At 36.5% G+C, this 18,602-nt stretch overlaps 1 protein-coding gene and 1 long non-coding RNA gene across 17 annotated transcripts in view; one reads left to right on the forward strand and one right to left on the reverse strand.

The window, feature by feature from the left end:
• Positions 1-18,602, reverse strand: part of EFEMP1 (EGF-like fibulin extracellular matrix protein 1) — a 68,258-nt gene that overhangs the window by 37,662 nt on the left and 11,994 nt on the right. The window lies entirely within an intron of this gene.
• LOC113633533 (uncharacterized) overlaps positions 5,110-18,602 on the forward strand; it is a 228,734-nt gene continuing 215,241 nt past the window's right edge. For all 6 annotated transcript variants that reach the window (XR_003438230.1, XR_003438226.1, XR_003438228.1 and 3 more), the window contains exon 1: positions 5,110-5,243. This is a non-coding gene — a long non-coding RNA (uncharacterized LOC113633533). The remainder of the gene's footprint in view (positions 5,244-18,602) is intronic.

The raw sequence follows: 18,602 nt of genomic DNA on the forward strand, positions 1-18,602 counted from the left end.
CATACAAGTGAATTCCCATAAGGTTAACAGCAGATCTTTCAGAAGAAACTCTGCAAGCCAGAAGGGAGTGGCAGGACATATTTAAAGTGATGAAAGGGAAAAACCTACAACCAAGATTACTCTACCCAGCAAGGATCTCACTCAGATTCAACGGAGAAATTAAAACCTTTACAGACAAGCAAAAGCTAAGAGAATTCAGCACCAACAAACCAGCTTTACAACAAATGCTAAAGGAACTTCTCTAGGCAGGAAATACAAGAGAAGGAAAAGACTTACAATAACAAACCCCAGACAATTAAGAAAATGGTAATAGGAACATACATATCGATAACTACCTTAAATATAAATGGATTAAATGCTCCAACCAAAAGTCATAGACTGGCTGAATGGATACAAAAACAAGACCCATACATATGCTGTCAACAAGAGACACATTTCAGACCTAGGGACACATACAGACTGAAAATGAGGGGATGGAAAAAGATTCCATGCAAATGGAAATCAAAACAAAGCTGGAGTAGCAATACTCATATCAGATAAAATAGACTTTAAAACAAAGACTATTACAAGGACAAAGAAGGACACTACATAATGATCAAGTGATCAATCCAAGAAGATATAACAATTGTAAATATTTATGCACCCAACATAGGAGCTCCTCAATACATAAGGCAAATGCTAACAGCCATAAAAGGGGAAACAGTAACACAATCAGAGTAGGGGACATTAACACCCCACTTTCACCAATGGACAGATCATCCAAAATGAAAATAAGTAAGGAAACACAAGCTTTACATGATACATTAAAGAAGATGGACTTAATTGATATTTATAGGACATTTCATCCAAAAACAACAGAATACACCTTCTTCTAAAGTGTTCATGGAACATTCTCCAGAATAGATCATATCTTGGGTCACAAATCAAACCTTGGTAAATTTAAGAAAATTGAAATTGTATCAAGTATATTTTCTGACTACAACGCTATGAGACTAGATATCAATTACAGGAAAAATCTGTAAAAAATACAAACACATGGAGGCTAAACAATACACTCCTAAATAACCAAGCGATCACTGAAGAAATCAAAGAGGAAATCAAAAAATACCTAGAAACAAATGACAATGAAAACACGATGACTCAAAACCTATGGGATGCAGTAAAAGCAGTTCTAAGACGGAGGTTTATAGCAATACAATCCTACCTCAAGAAACAAGAAAAATCTCAAATAAACAACCTAACCTGACACCTAAAGCAATTAGAGAAAGAAGGACAAAAAAAACCCAAAGTTAGCAGAAGGAAAGAAATCATAAAGATCAGATCAGAAATAAATGAAAAAGAAATGAAGGAAACAATAGCAAAGATCAGTAAAACTAAAAGCTTGTTCTTTGAGAAGATAAACAAAATTGATAAACCATTAGCCAGACTCATCGAGAAAAAAAGAAGAGTCAAATCAATAGAATTAGAAATGAAAAAGGAGAAGTTACAACTGACACTGCAGAAATACAAAGGATCATGAGAGATTACTACAAGCAACTATATGCCAATAAAATGGACAACCTGGGAGAAATGGACAAATTCTTAGAAAAGCACAACCTTCTGAGACTGAACCAGGAAGACATAGAAAGTATAAACAGACCAATCACAAGCACTGAAACTGAGACTGTGATTAAAAATCTTCCAACAAACAAAAGCCCAGGACCAGATGGCTTCACAGGCGAATTCTATCAAACATTTAGAGAAGCGCTAACACCTATCCTTCTCAAACTCTTCGAAAAAATTGCAGAGAGAGGAACACTCCCAAAGTCATTCTACAAGGCCACCATCACCCTGATACCAAAACCAGACAAAGATGCCACAAAGAAAGAAAACTACAGGCCAATATCACTGATGAATATAGATGCAACAATCCTCAACAAAATACTAGCAAACAGAATCCAAGAGCATATTAAAAGGATCATACACCATTATCAAGTGGGGTTTATCACTGGAATGCAAGGATTCTTCAATATATGCAAATCAATCAATGTGATAAACCATATTAACAAATCAAAGGATAAAAACCATATGATCATCTCAATAGATGCATAAAAAGCTTTCAACAAAATTCAACACCCACTGTTGATAAAAACTCTCCAGAATGTACACATAGAGGGAACTTACCTCAACATAATAAAGGCCATATATGACAAACCCACAGCCAACATCGTTCTTAATGGTGAAAAACTGAAACCATTTCCTCTAAGATCAGGAACAAGACAAGGTTGTCCACTCTCACGACTATTATTCAACATAGTTTTGGACGTTTTAGCCACAGCAATCAGAGAAGAAAAAGAAATAAAAGGAATCCAAATCAGAAAAGAAGAAGTAAAACTGTCACTGTTTGCAGATGACATGATACTATACACAGAGAATCCTAAAGATGCTATCAGAAAACTACTAGAGCTAATCAATAAATTTGGTAAAGTAGCAGGACACAAAATTAATGCACAGAAATTGCTTGCATTCCTACACACTAATGATGAAAAACCTGAAAGGGAAATTAAGGAAACACTCCCATTTACCATTGCAACAAAAAGAATAAAACACCTAGGAATAAACCAACCTAAGGAGACAAAAGACCTGTATCAGAAAACTATAAGACACTGATACAAGAAATTAAAGATGATACAAACAGATGGAGAGATATACCATGTTCTTGCATTGGAAGAATCAACATTGTGAGAATGACTATACTATCCAAAGCAATGTACAGATTCAATGCAATCCCTATCAAACTACCACTGGCATTTTTCACTGAACTAGAACAAATAATTTCACAATTTGTATGGAAACACAAAAGACCCTGAATAGCCAAAGTAATCTTGAGAAAGAAGAACGGAGCTGGAGGAATCAGGCTCCCTGACTTCAGAGTATACTACAAAGGTACAGTAATCAAGACAGTATGGTACTGGCACAAAATCAGAAATATAGATCAATGGAACAGGATAGAAAGCCCAAAGATAAACCCACATACATATGGTCACCTTATCTTTGATAAAGGAGGCAAGAGTATACAATGGAGAAAAGACAGCCTCTTCAATAATTGGTGCTGGAAAACTGGACAGCTACAACTAGACAAATGAAATGAGAACACTCCCTAACACCATACACAAAAATAAACTCAAAATGGATTAAAGACCTAAATGTAAGGCCAGACACTATACAACTCTTAGAGGAAAACATAGGCAGAACACTCTATTACATATATCACAGCAAGATCCTTTTTGACCCACCTCCTAGAGAAATGGAAATAAAAACAAAAATAAACAAATCGGACCTAATGAAACTTAAAAGCCCTTGTACAGCAAACGAAACTATAAACAAGACGAAAAGACAATCCTCAGAATGGGAGAAAATATTTGCAAACGAAGCAAGTGACAAAGGATTAATCTCCAAAATTTACAAGCAGCTCACACAGCTCATTATCAAAGAAACAAACAACACAATCCAAAAATGGGCAGAAGACTTAAATAGGCATTTCTCCAAAGAAGATGTACAGATTGCTAACAAACGCATTAAAGGATGCTCAACATCACTAATCATTAGAGAAATGCAAATCAAAACTGCAGTGAGGTATCACTTCACACCAGTTAGAATGGCCATCATCAAAAAATCTACAAACAATAAATGCTGGAGAGGGTGTGGAGAAAAGTTAACCCTCTTGCACTGTTGGTGGGAATGTAAATTGATACAGCTACTATGGAGAACAGCATGGAGGTTCCTCAAAAAATTAAAAATAGAACTGCCATATGATCCAGCAATCCCACTGCTGGGCATATACTCTGAGAAAACCATAATTCAAAAAGAGTCATGTACCACAATGTTCATTGCAGCTCTGTTTAGAATAGCCAGGGCATGGAAGCAACCTAAGAGTTCATTGACAGATGAATGGATACAGAAGATGTGCACATATATAAAATGGAATATTACTCAGCCATAAAAAGAAACGAAATTGAGTTATTTGTAGTGAGGTAGATGGACCTAGAGTCTGTCACACAGAGTGAAGTAAGTCAGAAAGAGAAAAGCAAATACCGTATGCTAACACATATATATGGAATCTAAAAAAAAAAAAAAAAGGTTCTGAAGAACCTAGGGGCAGGACAGGAATAAACACGCAGACGTAGAGAATGGACTTGAGGATACGGGGAGGGGGAAGGGTAAGTTGGGACGAAGTGAGAGAGTGGCATTGACATATATACACTACCAAATGTAAGACAGATAGCTAGTGGGAAGCAGCTGCACAGCACAGGGAGATCAGCTTGGTGCTTTGTGACCACCTAGATGGGTGGGATAGGGAGGGAGGGAGGGAGACGCAAGAGGGAGGAGATATGGGGATATATGTATATGTGTAGCTGATTCACTTTGTTATATAGCAGAAACTAATACACCATTGTAAAGCAATAATACTTCAATAAAGATGTTAAAAAAAAAGGTGGTGTATCTACACATCTAGTACAGTTTGAACACATATTAACTGAATGCATTGATGCATGAATTGATGAAAAAGTGACTGAAAATTGAATAAATGAATGTGTGAATGGTACAGATTTCAGGGTATACATGGAAAACTATATCCTAAATTAATACAAACAATTTGGAGTCTACTGAGGATAAGATTGGTAGAATTCTTAAAAGCCAAGGCTCTTGATACTTAAATTATCCTTTAATGTCTACAGGGCAAAAAAGTAGTGGGTCTAGCAAGAATAGCCAGAAATGGGCTCTTTTAGTTCCACAGGACTCTGTTGAGTCCTGTGTGTTTAGGGATTTAAGATCAGCTTGAAGTTATGGTGACAGCCTGTCCACACAATGTCCCCCTTTCCTTCTATCCAAGGAGGGATCATGACCTCATTCTCAGGGAAGTGGACTCTCCTCCAAAGCATTTGAGGACCACTTCTTTCACAGATTAAATGAAATGCAAAATGGGTCCAGGGCAAAATAAGTCTTACTAATAGAGCATGCATGATTCCTGGGGGGAAAAGTCATTGCTAAGTTGTATATGTATTTTTTTTTCTGAACCTTTGAAAAGATCAACTCTGGTTTCAGTTTAATTTTTTTTTTTTTCAAAAGAAACCTACATGGCCACTGCTTCAAATTTGTTCCAGATGGATTTAGTCATAGAATGATTGATTATCCACTCAGTTGCGAGCTATGTGGTTAAGCTCAGAAATCTACAACAAACTGATCTGGAGCTGTGTTTCACGGTAAGTGGCAGAAAGGATAATCCTTAAACTGTCATTTTAGAGTCAGTGATGAGGAAAGAGGAATTTAGTGAGGCTACTTATGTCAAGAGAATGTACTAGTAAATGGATGGCTGAATATGAGGGAATCTTATGAGCATAATGCTTTTTTTTCCTCCTCTGTACATCATGGTAAAGGGAACCAGATCTGACTGGGAGCCCCCCGAGGGCTTCCCCAACTCTCACTGCCTGCTTCATGAATTAGCCCAGCCTCCCGGGGATGCTCCAGGCCCGAGGTCAGAGGCTGGCTTCTACCTGGCTGCTGAGGCACCCATTTATCCTACTACCCACTCAATAGGCCCACAGAGGTTTTTATTATTGGCATCAGAGACACCTGAGAAAATCTGGAAGCTAATTCTGGGGGAGAGTGAACCTAGGAGAAAATGTACTGTTCTCTATACAGAGCTGTATTATGTACTTTAAAAAGCAATTTAAATTTGGTCCGTTCCCATTTTCTTTAAGGAAAAAAAAACCCCTTTGCTTTGGATTTTGGTTATTCCTTTTAACAGCTGCATTAGCCTTTTCTCTATTCTTTCCCTCTGGTTAAGTCACAATCGGGCCATCAGAATATTCTTTTGGGGAGATTGGATGTGGCTGGTGGCGCTCCCTACATGTCACCATCTGTTTTTATTAGTTGTTCAATTTCTTGGTTTCCACCCTCACAGTGATTTTCTACTTTTGCTCATATATCCTTTCTCTTTTCCCTTTCCCTTAGAGTGCTATTCTACTTCATTACTGCCTCCTTGTCAAAAAACAAATCACTATTCTGCCCCTTATCATGATAACTGCTCCTCAGAACTGATGAAAATTCATGTTGGACTTTATGGCCTCTGAAATTTTAGGTCTTACACAACTTATTTATTGTAACCTTAGGTTATATTTAGCACGTCTCCCTGTAGAATTTTGAGGCAAAAGATGTAAACATATTTAAACACAAAAATGATGACTAGGAAGCAGGCTTTTGAATAGGCTGTAGGAAGAAAAATGTGACTGAAACAGAACAGAGATTTCTATGAGAGAGATGGAGAACGTTTTCCATGATTCCCTAACAAACACACAAATATTACAGATGTCTAGGACAAAAGTTCACGTTGAGGCAAGAACAGTGTTTATTAAATTTCTTTTATATAACAGGCATGTGGATACATGCTAATCTGCAAAAATAAAGGGAGTTTTTGTGTTTGCTCATAAAGTTTTTGTTCCACGGATATTGTTTATTTGTAGAGTGGAGTAAAGCAGGATTTTAACTAAAAAGTCTGAAAATCAGAGTATATATTCATAATTATTTATGAGTTGTTTTGGAGAGGATTGATAGCATTTTAGAAGTTCCATATCCATGAAGAAGAGAAGGGTACATTCATTCAAAACGAACTGTTAGAAGCTGTGAGGTTCTTCTTTCGAACAGTACTTTGCCTGTTTCAACCACACCCATCAGGATACGTATCTGAGTGAGTCATCCAGGCTCCTGCACCGCTGGGGAGGTGGGTGCATTTTGCTTTTTAACTCATATTTTGCTTTTGAAACCACTTAAAATTCTAGATTTAACTCTAAAGTTTTGGATGGAATCATTTCAGGGAGAATTTAATTACAGATTGTGGTAGGCAGCTTCTGACATGGCTTGCAATGATCCCAGACTCCTGGCATTCACACCCTTGACTGTGGGCTGGATTTAGTAGCTTGTTTCTAATGAACAAAATATGGCAAAAGTGATAGACTGTCACTTCAGTGATTGAGTTACAGAAGACTGTGACTTCAGTCTTATTAGCACTCACTTTCTTGCTGGCACTTTTCTCCTGCCCTTTCCCTTGCTGACTCTGACGAAGAAGGCTGCTGTGCTGTGAGGTGCTCTAGGGAGAGGTATATGTGGCTAGGAGCCATGGAGGAAGAACTCATGAGAAATGCCGGCAGGAAGTGAATCCTGCCAACAACCACTAGTTGAGTGAGCTCGGAAGGGGATTCTTCCCAGTCAAGCCTTGAGACAACTGCAGATTGTGAAAGACCCAAAGCCTGAGGACCCAACTAAGCCGTACTTTGATTCAGACCCAGAGAAGCTGTGAAATAATAAATGTTTGTTGTTTTAGGCTGCTGCATTTTAGGACAATTTGTCACGTGGCAACAGATAACTCATAGGCTTCCTTATGCTTTTTGTGTAACGGATAATAATGCATGAGCTCAGGAAAGACTGATTGCTTTGGTTGTAAGCCTGGTTTGAATCTGAGGCTGAAAAACATCCTGAAATATGAAATGAACAAACCTGTAGACTTTAAACAGGCTGTTCTTTGCTAAAAGGTATTCATGTCCTCCAGTGAAGGCAGAAAATCTTAATTCAAAATTCAGAAAATAATAAAGAACCCGTAATATTTAATGTTGTCACCTTTATGTTTTAAATGAGTTTATAGTAATACAAGCAAAAAGTATATTTACTCTGCGCCAAAAAACAAAAAACGAAAAAAAACCAAAACCAAAAAAACAACTCCTTTCCAAGCTAGGATTGAAATGGAGTCCTTGGCTGTGGCATGAACCATAATAATTACCCATGTCCATGCCTCGGGGGGAAGACTGCAGTGATCTAGTTTTTAAAGCTTCAGTGATTTGGTCCAGACTTTTAGCAAACAACCAGCACTAGGTGTGAACTGTTTTGTCAATAAAGCTTCAAGACATTAGAACTGTCTGGTTTTTTGTTTCTGAGTCATTAATGCTATTATAATCACAGAATACACTTGCATTCTTCTCAGGGCAGATTTTAACTTGCTCTGGTATGTTTTCCTGATAAAAATGCCATTTGAAAGTCAAAGAAGAGTTCCTATCAATAGAAATAGTTTAAATGCCATGCACGTATCAGTCAAGAACCATATAGCGACCACACTTCCAAGGCTTGTAACCTAGACAAAGTGCACTCTCTCTACCTCTCTTTTTCTCTTTCTCATTCTTTTAAAATTATTTTGAATAAGAGCTGGAAGGGACAACTCTTAATTTTGACAGCTGAGGCCCAGAGAGGTTAACTGGTTTAATACAGTCAGAGTCACTTAGGGGAAGATTCAGATGGGAACCTTTTTCTCTTGCTGAGTTTCATGGAGTTTCTGCCACTTTTTGCTGCCAAAGACTACTTTCTGGATCCCCCTGAGCATTCAAGCATAAAAACATTCCACTACAGGAGAAAATTCTATTAATTAATAAGGGAAATATCTGTGCATTACAGCTGTAACTGTTACAATGGAATTTATATTGGAGAAACTGAGTGTCTAATCAGAGGAGAAGAATATCTTTTTGAAAAAAAAAAAGAAAAAACCCACCACATGCAGATCTAATTCTATCCAAAGTATACCACACTGCTAACTGCAGAAAATAGAGATTGAAGAATCACTAGACATATCAGCTTCTTGGTGGGCAGCACAAATTGTCAGCTACTGGAAGATAGGCTCTGAATATACCAACAGAATCTGGGAGCTTGTTAGAAATGTGAACCTTGGGTCTCACCCAACACCTACTGAATCAGAATCTTCATTTTAATAGGATCCCCAAGGAATTCACATGTTCAGTAAAGTTTGAGAATCATTGGTCTATCACACATAGTATATAGAAGATCCTCAAAAACATATTAGAGAATGGAATCCCAAATTTAAAGAATCCCTCAGACAATTTTATAAAAACAGAAATATTGATTTATTCAGGTGTCACCTTTTCTTTTTTTCTTCATCAGTCCTTTGAGGAAAATATGTACTTATACACATATACACAGGTAGAAAATGGTCACTGTAATACTATTTTACAAGATACTTCAGCAGAACCTATTTTTGATTAGAATAGTCTTATGCTTGCTCATGTCCTCTACTCTCCTATCTTGCTCTCTTTTTCTCTCTCTTCCAGTTCCATTCTACATCTCTTTTTCTGCCTCTCATTCCTCTTACAACTGCTATTGTCTCCCAGAGTAAGAGGAGGTCCCTGGAAGAGAAGGATATAGCTCAACTGTTTGCTCTGTTTTGCTTTTTTTCTCCATAAATGTATGAATACATTCCTGGCCTCTACCCTCACAGGTGTTCACTGCATTTTTGCTTTTTCCTTAGATGATTGATTTTCATACTGAGTGGTGTGTGGTGATGGTAGATGGTGTTGGGGGTAAAGTATCACTGTTACTTGAGTCACTCAGCAGAAGAGCCAGGGAAATTCTCATAACTGGCTTCACTGTTTCATCTTAAGAATATGTGGTATATATATATAGTTACCCCTCTTATCTTTGGTTTCGCTTTCTGAAGTTTCAGTTACCCACATGGTCAACCATGGTCTAAAAATATTATATGAAAAATTCCAGAAATAATTCATATGTTTTAGACTGCCTGCTATTCTGAATAGTGTGGTGAAATACCTTGCCATCCCACTCCATCCTGCCGATGACATGAATCATCCCTTTGTCTAGCATAGCCTGCCCATCAACCGATTAGTAGCATCTTGCTTATCAGATCCACTGTTTTGGATATCGCAGTGCTTGTGTTCAAGTAACCCTTACTTCACTTAATACTGGTCTCAAAGCTCAAGAGTAGTGATGCTGGCAACTAGGGTATGCTACAGAGAAACCGTAAAGTGCTTCCTTTAAGTGAAAAGGTGGAAGTTCTCGACTTAATAAGGAAAGAAAAACATTTTGTATGCTGAGGTTGCTAAGATCTACGGTAAGAATGAATCTTCTAAATGTGAAATTGTGAAAAAAGGAAAAAGAAATTCATGCTAGTTTTGCTGCCAAACTCAAACTGTAAAAGTTATGGCCAGTGCATGATAAGTGCTTAGTTAAGATGGAAAAGGCATTAAATTTGTACAATAAGATATTTTGAGAGAGAGAGAGACCACATTCATATAACTTTTATTACAGTATATTGTTATAATTGTTCTATTTCATTATTAGATACTGTTGTTAATCTCTCACTGTGCCTAACTTATAAATTAAACTTTATCATAGGTATGTATGTATTGGAAAAAAATTGTATATATAGAGTTTGGTACTATCCATGGTTTCAGGCATCTGCTGGGGGTCTTGGAACATATCTCTCAAGGATAAGTGGGGACACTGTATTTAAAATCGATCAATGGGCAAGCAATACTTAAGTCATGAATTTTTAGCTACAGTAGTTACCCAGTTATGATCTCTGTAGTTAACTGTAACAGAGAAGAGAAAGTATTTCTTCTCCTTTAAGGGAAAGTGGTGTTTTCTTTTTTGCTGAGTAATAGAGTTGACATAACACTGATGTGTCATCTACTAGAATAATTTTAAGATGTAGCTCTCCAAATCAACTACAGAGGCTTGGTCTGACTTTGAATCTGCACCTGATTCTTCTTTTCCTAATTTGAGATTTATACTGAGGAATAGGCAGGCCAGTTGCTTGCAGTTACTTTTACCCCTTGTCAGGACCTCTATTTGATTTTTTAAGCTCTTGAGAAAATTCAAAACATCATTCATATTTAATCAAATAATTCATGCAGTCTTCCTTATTGATGTTGTTCTTATTCTCCCTTGTCATTATAAACTGTCCCCTTTAATACAAGACCAGAAACTGTGTATTTTACCAAGAAAAATACATACATTTTGTTATGGATTCATAATGCTTTGGGGAGTGTGTAATTGTGCCTACTCCTGACTTTGATATTATAACCAGCTTTTCTAATAATTCTTTAAAACTCTGTTAGAACCCTAATACTGTTTGTGGCCAGGTTTTTACAATGACAACTAAATAGCCCAAGCTCTTTTTCTAATACAGTGATATTCTATTTGGGGTATTAACCATCAGTGATAGCTTGGTTTATTGGAAACTATTGCTCTGGCATGCTTAAACAATCCATTTTTCTGTTTAAATTGAAAAAATCAGAGAAGATTGTTTAGTTTACTTACAGTTGGACTCTAATTTACAATGGCTTTGCTATTAAACATTTTTTAAAATGAACTAGTCACCAAATAATCTTTCCTGTTTTTTCAGAACTATCATTAGCTGTATAAATTGCACCACAATTAAACTTCCTTCTTCTATTTAGCTTCTTTTTATCATTAGCTTTTCCCCCCTGCCCAATTACTAAAGAAAGGAGGTCTTGGAATTGAAGTTGAGAACGAAGCCCAGCATCTTTACCAGCTTGTGTGGAAGGACATTTTTCTCTGGCTACCTTCCTCCCTGGATTAGGGCTCTTCTGATGCACCAAGTCGTGAACTAGTTTTACAAAAAGGGCCCACAGCTTTTACTGGGAAGTTTAATTAATCATGAATAACTGGAATTTTCTGCCTTGTTTGTTGAGTGACGTTTTATTCTTGGCTACATACTGACTATATAATTTGCCAAAGTCTGAGGAATAAAAGAGCATGGGCATTCAATGTCAGTCCCAGATAAGTTATTTTCTAATCCACTCTATGATGGTCTATCTAAAAACTTTATTTTGTTAAAAATTCAGTTGCCCAAGAACACAAAGGTAGGTCAGGATGGAATCCAGGTAAATCTCTAAGAAAGATTAGTCAAGACATGGTCAGGATGTTGCTGAAGTGTAAGGCAACAGAGTGTTAGAGGTTACACCTTAACACTTTTATTTCTTTGTTGACTCTTTCTATATTCCATCCAATAATGTCTTTATTGATTAAATCATGTAGTAGCTGTCCAAGGTGCCCTTTCCCTTGTGATAGGTAAACACATGAATTTAGAAAGCAGTTCCCAGTGTTGATTTTACGAGAATAATAAGAGGAGGAACTGTGTTCCAAATCATTTTAGAAGCATTATCAGCTTTGATCAGTTTAATTTCTGTACATGTTACTTTCCTACCAAAAAATGGTGCATTGTTACATGTTTGTGCACATGCATGTATATGGGCATGAACTTGAGTGGGTATGTGTATGTGTGCATGTGTGTGAGTGTAAATAGCTGGAATAAACTAAATCTAGGAAAGAAAGGGGGTATTTAGGCTGTGTGGGCAGGTTTCTAAGGTGTCTTTTAACAGCTTCTTTTGGAATGTCCTTTCCTTTTTTAGACAAGATATCTTCTGATATCACAAACTGCTCAGGACAGAACATGGATAAGGAGGGAAAACCATCTTACATAACAGTATCTCTTTAGGCCTCAAATGATGAAAAACAGTGATTAGGAAAAAAGCTTACTGGTGGGTTTCGAATGATGCCAAATACCTCAATCACTCATATATTTTAGGAGAATTATTAAAGTTGAACTAATTCTCTAAGAAGCTTCCTCAAATAAACAACAAATTTGAAGGATTCAACAACAGACTCTGAAAAACAGACTTATACTGCTCTTCATAATTTTGGTATATTTAAACATATTGAGATACTTAGGTTTTTTAGTGAATAGTGAAAAAGTCAGCAACAATTTAATGGCATACTCATTTTGTGAATGTATGTATGAGAGGAGGGCTTTGCTGCAAAATAGTGAGATCTAACTAATCACTACTGAACAAAAATTCTTCCCTAATCCAGGTTGTGATAGACCTGGTCTCCAGGGTGGACACTGAATGGGAACCTCTGAGTTGTTTCCTGTTTTGGATTGTGTTCCACATTTCCACTCAAGGGAGTAGGATTAGATTCTCTGCAGCACACACAGCTGTTTAGAGTGCAAAACTTATTTCACTACAGTCTCTGGAGCTTTTTGAGATTTAACTATTTGCATAAAGGCAGTTGCAATTTCCATCATGATTCTCCCTTTAGCTGGGCACACATAAAGCAATACACACAGCTTTTATGGTTGTCTCTAGTTCCATCGTCTACATCACACTCATATTTCACATACAGTTAAGTACGTAATACAAGCTAGCTATTAGCTCCCAAAGGACCCTCAGTAATCTGTGTTCTTTCCTGGGTCCCTCGGACCCATGGATTTCTTTCTCACTTCTCTAGAAATTCAGTTCTTCCTACCTTGGGACCAGATCAGAACTGTGCTTCTTTAAGTCACCTACAACCAACTAAGTGATTTTCCTGGATTCTACCCTTTAGCATTTTAACAGAATAAATTTAAAAAGAATAGTTTCATTCCTAGCCACAGCAATCAGTCAAGAAAAAGAAATAAAAGATATCCAAATTGGAAGGGAAGAGGTAAAACTGTTACTGTTTGCAGATGACATGATACTCTATATAGAGAACACTGAAGACTCCACACAAAAACTTTTAGAAGTAATATATGAATTCAGCAAGGTAACAGGATACAAGATTAATCTACGTAAATCTGTTGCATTTCTTTACACTAACAATGAAATATCAGAAAGAGAAAGTAAAAAATAATCCAGTTTAAAATCACATAAAAAAATATTTAGGAATAAACTTAACCAAGGAGGTGAAAGACCTATATCCTGAAAACTATATAAAACACTGATAAAGGAAATTGATGATGATTCAAAGAAATGGAAAGATATCCCATGCTCCTGGATTGGAAGAATTAATATTGTTAAAGTGGCCATACTACCCAAAACAATCTACAGATTTAATATGATCCCTATCAAAATACTCATGACACTTTTCACAGAACTAGAATAAATAACCCTCAAATGTATATGGAACCACAAAAGATCCAGAATTGCCAAAGCAATTCTGAGGAAAAAGAACAAAGCTGGAAGCATAACCCTCCCAGACTTCAGGCAATACTACAAAGCTACCATAATCAAAACAGCATGGTATTGGCACAAAAACAGACATATGGATCAATGGAACAGAATAGAGAGCCCAGAAATAAACCCACACACCTACAGTCAATTCATCTATGACAAAGGAGGCAAGAATATACAATGGAGAAAAAACCAGTCTTTTCAACAAGTGGTGTTGGGAAAGCTGGATAGCTACATGTAGATCAATGAAATTAGAACACTCCCTTACACTATATACAAAAATAAACTCAAAATGGTTTAAAGACCTAAATATAAGACATGACACCATAAAACTTTTAGAAGAGAACATAGGCAAAACATTCTCTGACATAAATCGTAGCAATATTGTCTTAGATCACTCTCCCAAGGCGATAGAAATAAAAGCAAAAATAAACAAATGGGGACAAATCAAACTTAAAACCTTTTGCACAGCAAAGGAAACCATCAACAAAATAAAAAGACAAGCTACGGGATGGGAGAAAATATTTGCAAACGATGTGACAGGCAAGGGGTTAGTATCCAAAATATATAAACAACTCATTCAGCTCAACATAAAAAACAAACAAACAACCCAATAAAAAATGGGCAGAAGACCTAAACAGACATTTCTCCAAAGAAGACATACAGATGGCCAACAGGCACATGAAAAGATGCTCAACATCACTAATTATTAGAGAAATGAAAATCAGAATCACAATGAGGTATCACCTCACACCGGTCAGAATGGCTATCAAAAAGTCTACAGATAATAAGTGCTGGAGACGGTGTGGAGAAAAGGGAACCCTCCTACACTGTTGGTGGGAATGTAAACTGGTGCAGCCACTATGGAAAACAGTATAGAGGTTCCTTAAAAAACTAAAAGTAGAGGTATCACATGATCCAGCAATCCCACTCCTGAGCATATATCCAGAAAAGACAAAAACTAATTCGAAAAGATACATGCACCCTAATGTTCATAGCAGCACTATTTACAATAGCCAAGACATGGAAACAATCCAAGTGCACATCAACAGGTGATTGACTTAAGATGATGTGGTATATATATAATGGAATATTATTCAGTCATAAAAAAGAATGAAATATGCCATTTGCAGCAACATGGATGGACCTAGAGAATATGATACTAAGTGAAATAAGTCAGACAGAGAAAGACAAATACTATATGATATCACACGTGGAATCTAAAGAATAATACAAATGAATCTATATACAAAACAGAAACAGACTCACAGACATAGAAAATAAACTTACGGTTACCTAAGGAGAAATGGAGGGAGAGAAGGGATAAATTCAGAGTATGGGATTAACAGATACGAACTACTATATATAAAATAGATAAGCAAAAAGGATTTACTGCATAGCACAGGGAACTATATTCAATAACTTGTAATAACTTATAATGGAAAATAATCTGGAAAAAATATATAACTGAATCACTTTGCTGTACTCTTGAAAATAACACAATATTATAAGTCAATTTTACTTCAATTAAAACAACTACATAACAACAACTACGAAAAAGATAGTTTCTGGCTTGCAGTCAAGGGAAAGAACCAAGATGGATTGCTCTGATCCCTTCTTCCTTTCTTGCTCTTATTTTATAGAGCTTCACCCAGTGTCTTGATTTTCTTCACAGTATTAGAGAGCTTACATAAATATTTTCCAGCCTTGTGATTATTTCACTTCAAATATCATAAATGTTAACATTTCCCCAACCCAACTGTATTTTCATTATTCACCATGAGATTTCTGAGGAAGGATATATTTGATATAGAGATGCATTCACTGGTTAAATGTCTTGTCAGAAAGTTAAAAGAATTCTAGTATTTCTAATTACTAGTCTTGCTTTAGGAATAACAGCAACTTATTTATTCACCAATGTTTGTTAAAAACCTAACAATCCACAATATAAAGAATAGACTTCATAGTTCCTTCTTTCAAGTGGCTTAAGCTTAAGATGGGAACTAGATATTTAAGACCTCCATTATTGTTTTTTATCTTCTTTTTTTTACATCTTTTTTGGAGTGTAATTGCTTTACAATGTTGTGTTAGATTCTGCTGTACAATAAGTTGAATCAGCTGTATGTATACATATATCCCCAAATCTCTACCCTCTTGAGCCTCCCTCCCGCCCTCCATTATTAAATAGAAGTTTGATACATATAGAGTTGGGAAATACACCTTATACACATATGGTACATAATTGCTCATTTTCAAGGATGGTTTTAGAAGTCAAGTAAACTTTAAGCCTGAATTCTCTGATGATTAAAAACCATTCATTTATTCAAACACGCACACACAAACACGAAACATTTGCTTTGTGCCTTTTCAATAATAAGTAAAATGGGACACAGTTTGGGAAGATACTGAGACAGGGCTGGAGGAACACATTAGTATTTTGTTGGGGAGAGTTACTGAGGATGGAGTACTAGTCATAGATGTTTGCTCTGCAGTGCTTCAGCATCACATGTACTATCAAATTTTGTTTTCCTCCACGTACCCCTATCCCTTACCTCATTAGCATTCCTATCAGCAGCACCCTGCTTCTGGGGGACTCTCCTGGGAAACCACTCTTGGGTAGAAGGAACATGGACCCAAAGCTTTTCGCTTTTTCTGCTTGGCTATAAGATGGTTGCTTCCCTAGCTCTTCGGATCTTAATTTCCTCATCAGACCTCTCAACTTCCCCTCATCATTCTCTTCTAAATGTTCCATTCCAGGGAGGAACCAGGCTTTTGTTCTTGACCACATTTCTGGGGACATGTTCTTTTTTCTGTCTAAATGTGGATTTTAATAAATTGTAAGCATACCTGTATCACATATTGGTTTTGCTACTACTTTTGGCAATTCATTATGTACTTCCTGTGATGTCCCGTGTGTTAAATTTCCTGAGCTATATATTTTGCTTCTTTTATTGTTATTTTATAATTCATGGGTTAATGATGGTCAGTTCCCTGAGGACAATGGCCACTCCTTCCTTCTACTTTTATTCTATCAAAGTGCCTTACAACAGAAAGTGGTTCTTAAAATTTGATTGGATTTTATTGAACATTAACTGAATGGTTTTGCATTCTGTTTGATCAGTTTCACTTGTGATATTGCCTGGTTACCCTTGACTAGTATGGATGTACAATTATTTCAAAGGTAGTTCAAGTTAGTTGAGTTGAGTTAGCCGAATATCTCAAGTTTTTAAGTCATTTTGTACACATTTACATAACATTGATTCATTCTCTATCCCTCCTTTTAATTTGAAAAGGTTATTTGCAATTGACAGCAATAAGCTGTTCATGCTGCTGCCAGTATCCTGGCACTCAGCCTTCCTTTCATGTCATTCCTTCACTTCATCTTTATTAAATGTTTACAAATCATTTAGGTTCAAGCTACAAGCCTGCAATTGTGGCTAAATGCTTGCAATGACAGCTGTTTTCTTCTGCCAATATTTGAATGCAGTTTTCTTGATCAGTTTTATTTTTGAGTGTGCAATTTGCAGTTACCTCCTGGAAAAAGAAGCATGGTAATGAATTTCAGATGTGGCATGAATTACTTATTTGTACCTTTGTGCAAAATCAAACACATTTGGGGCAAATTTTGTTTACTCTTTGGTTTCAAAGAATAAAATTGTGCCAATAATTCAACAAGTGCAAAGGCAATCCTTACAAATGGGGCAATTTGTTGATTTCAGAGACTATAGTTTGAAATTTTCTGCTGGAGAAAGAAATAATGAGTCAGTACCAGTGCACATTCCTGAAGTTACCCAGGCTTGCAATTCTAGTCTAATCTGCTTCTTTTTGCTTCTATGGGGAGAGGAAAGTTCATTCTACAGATTGTGTTAACTAGTTTTAACAAGAGTCTTCTTGTCTTTGATGGGAAGTAAATCTGTGATAAAGTTTAAATTGAACAGAAGATACTTATGTGAATACTCTTCTAATATTTGATGATATTCACAGAATCTAAAGGAGAGGTCAGCTGTGCATCAGATATTGAAAGGATCTCCTATCACTTTGGTAACCAAAACACACTTTAAGGCCAAAATCAGAGTCAACCTCCTCCTCTTTCACAACTCTACATGAACTGAACCTCCAAACAACAATGTTTGTGCCTTGAGTATAAGGGGGATGCCTATAGAAGGTAGGGGCATCACAGCACCAATCCTTACTATAGCCAAAACATAACTGCAAGTTTCACTTACTGACAATTTAAGGGCAGTTACAGCATTTTACACTTGCAGGTTTTATAGACAGGTGCAAGATCTCTTGTTTTCTGGTTAAAATGTCCCCTTTTCCTCTAGATTGCACATATGTGTCCTTGGTTTGGGGATATAGTCCTAACCAGGACTCACGGCCAATAATATTTAGGGATCAGAGCACTGGTGATGACAACAAGATAGGTGAGAGAAATGAAATGGAAATATTATTCTGTCCTATAAGTAGAATGTATATTTTACATGTTTTCTCTTCATTACTTCCCATATCCCACGTAAAGTATTCTGACCTTGCCCTCTCGTTTTTATAATTGAATGCAGCTTCCTGAAGTTAAGATTAAGTTAGGCCATTGGTTCTCAAACTTCAGCAGGGATCAAAATTATAGAATTATTAAAACACAAATTGCTGAGCCCCATCCCCAGAGTTTCCAATTCAGTAGGTCTGATGGGGCCCAAGATTTTGCATTTCTAATAAGTTACAGGATAATGCTAATGTTTCTGATCTGGGGACCACACT

This window comes from Aethalodelphis obliquidens, unplaced genomic scaffold, assembly GCF_003676395.1.
Source record: "Aethalodelphis obliquidens isolate GAN/ISIS:26980383/991018 unplaced genomic scaffold, ASM367639v1 scaffold40, whole genome shotgun sequence".
In the NCBI taxonomy this organism is placed as follows: Eukaryota; Metazoa; Chordata; class Mammalia; order Artiodactyla; family Delphinidae; genus Aethalodelphis; species Aethalodelphis obliquidens.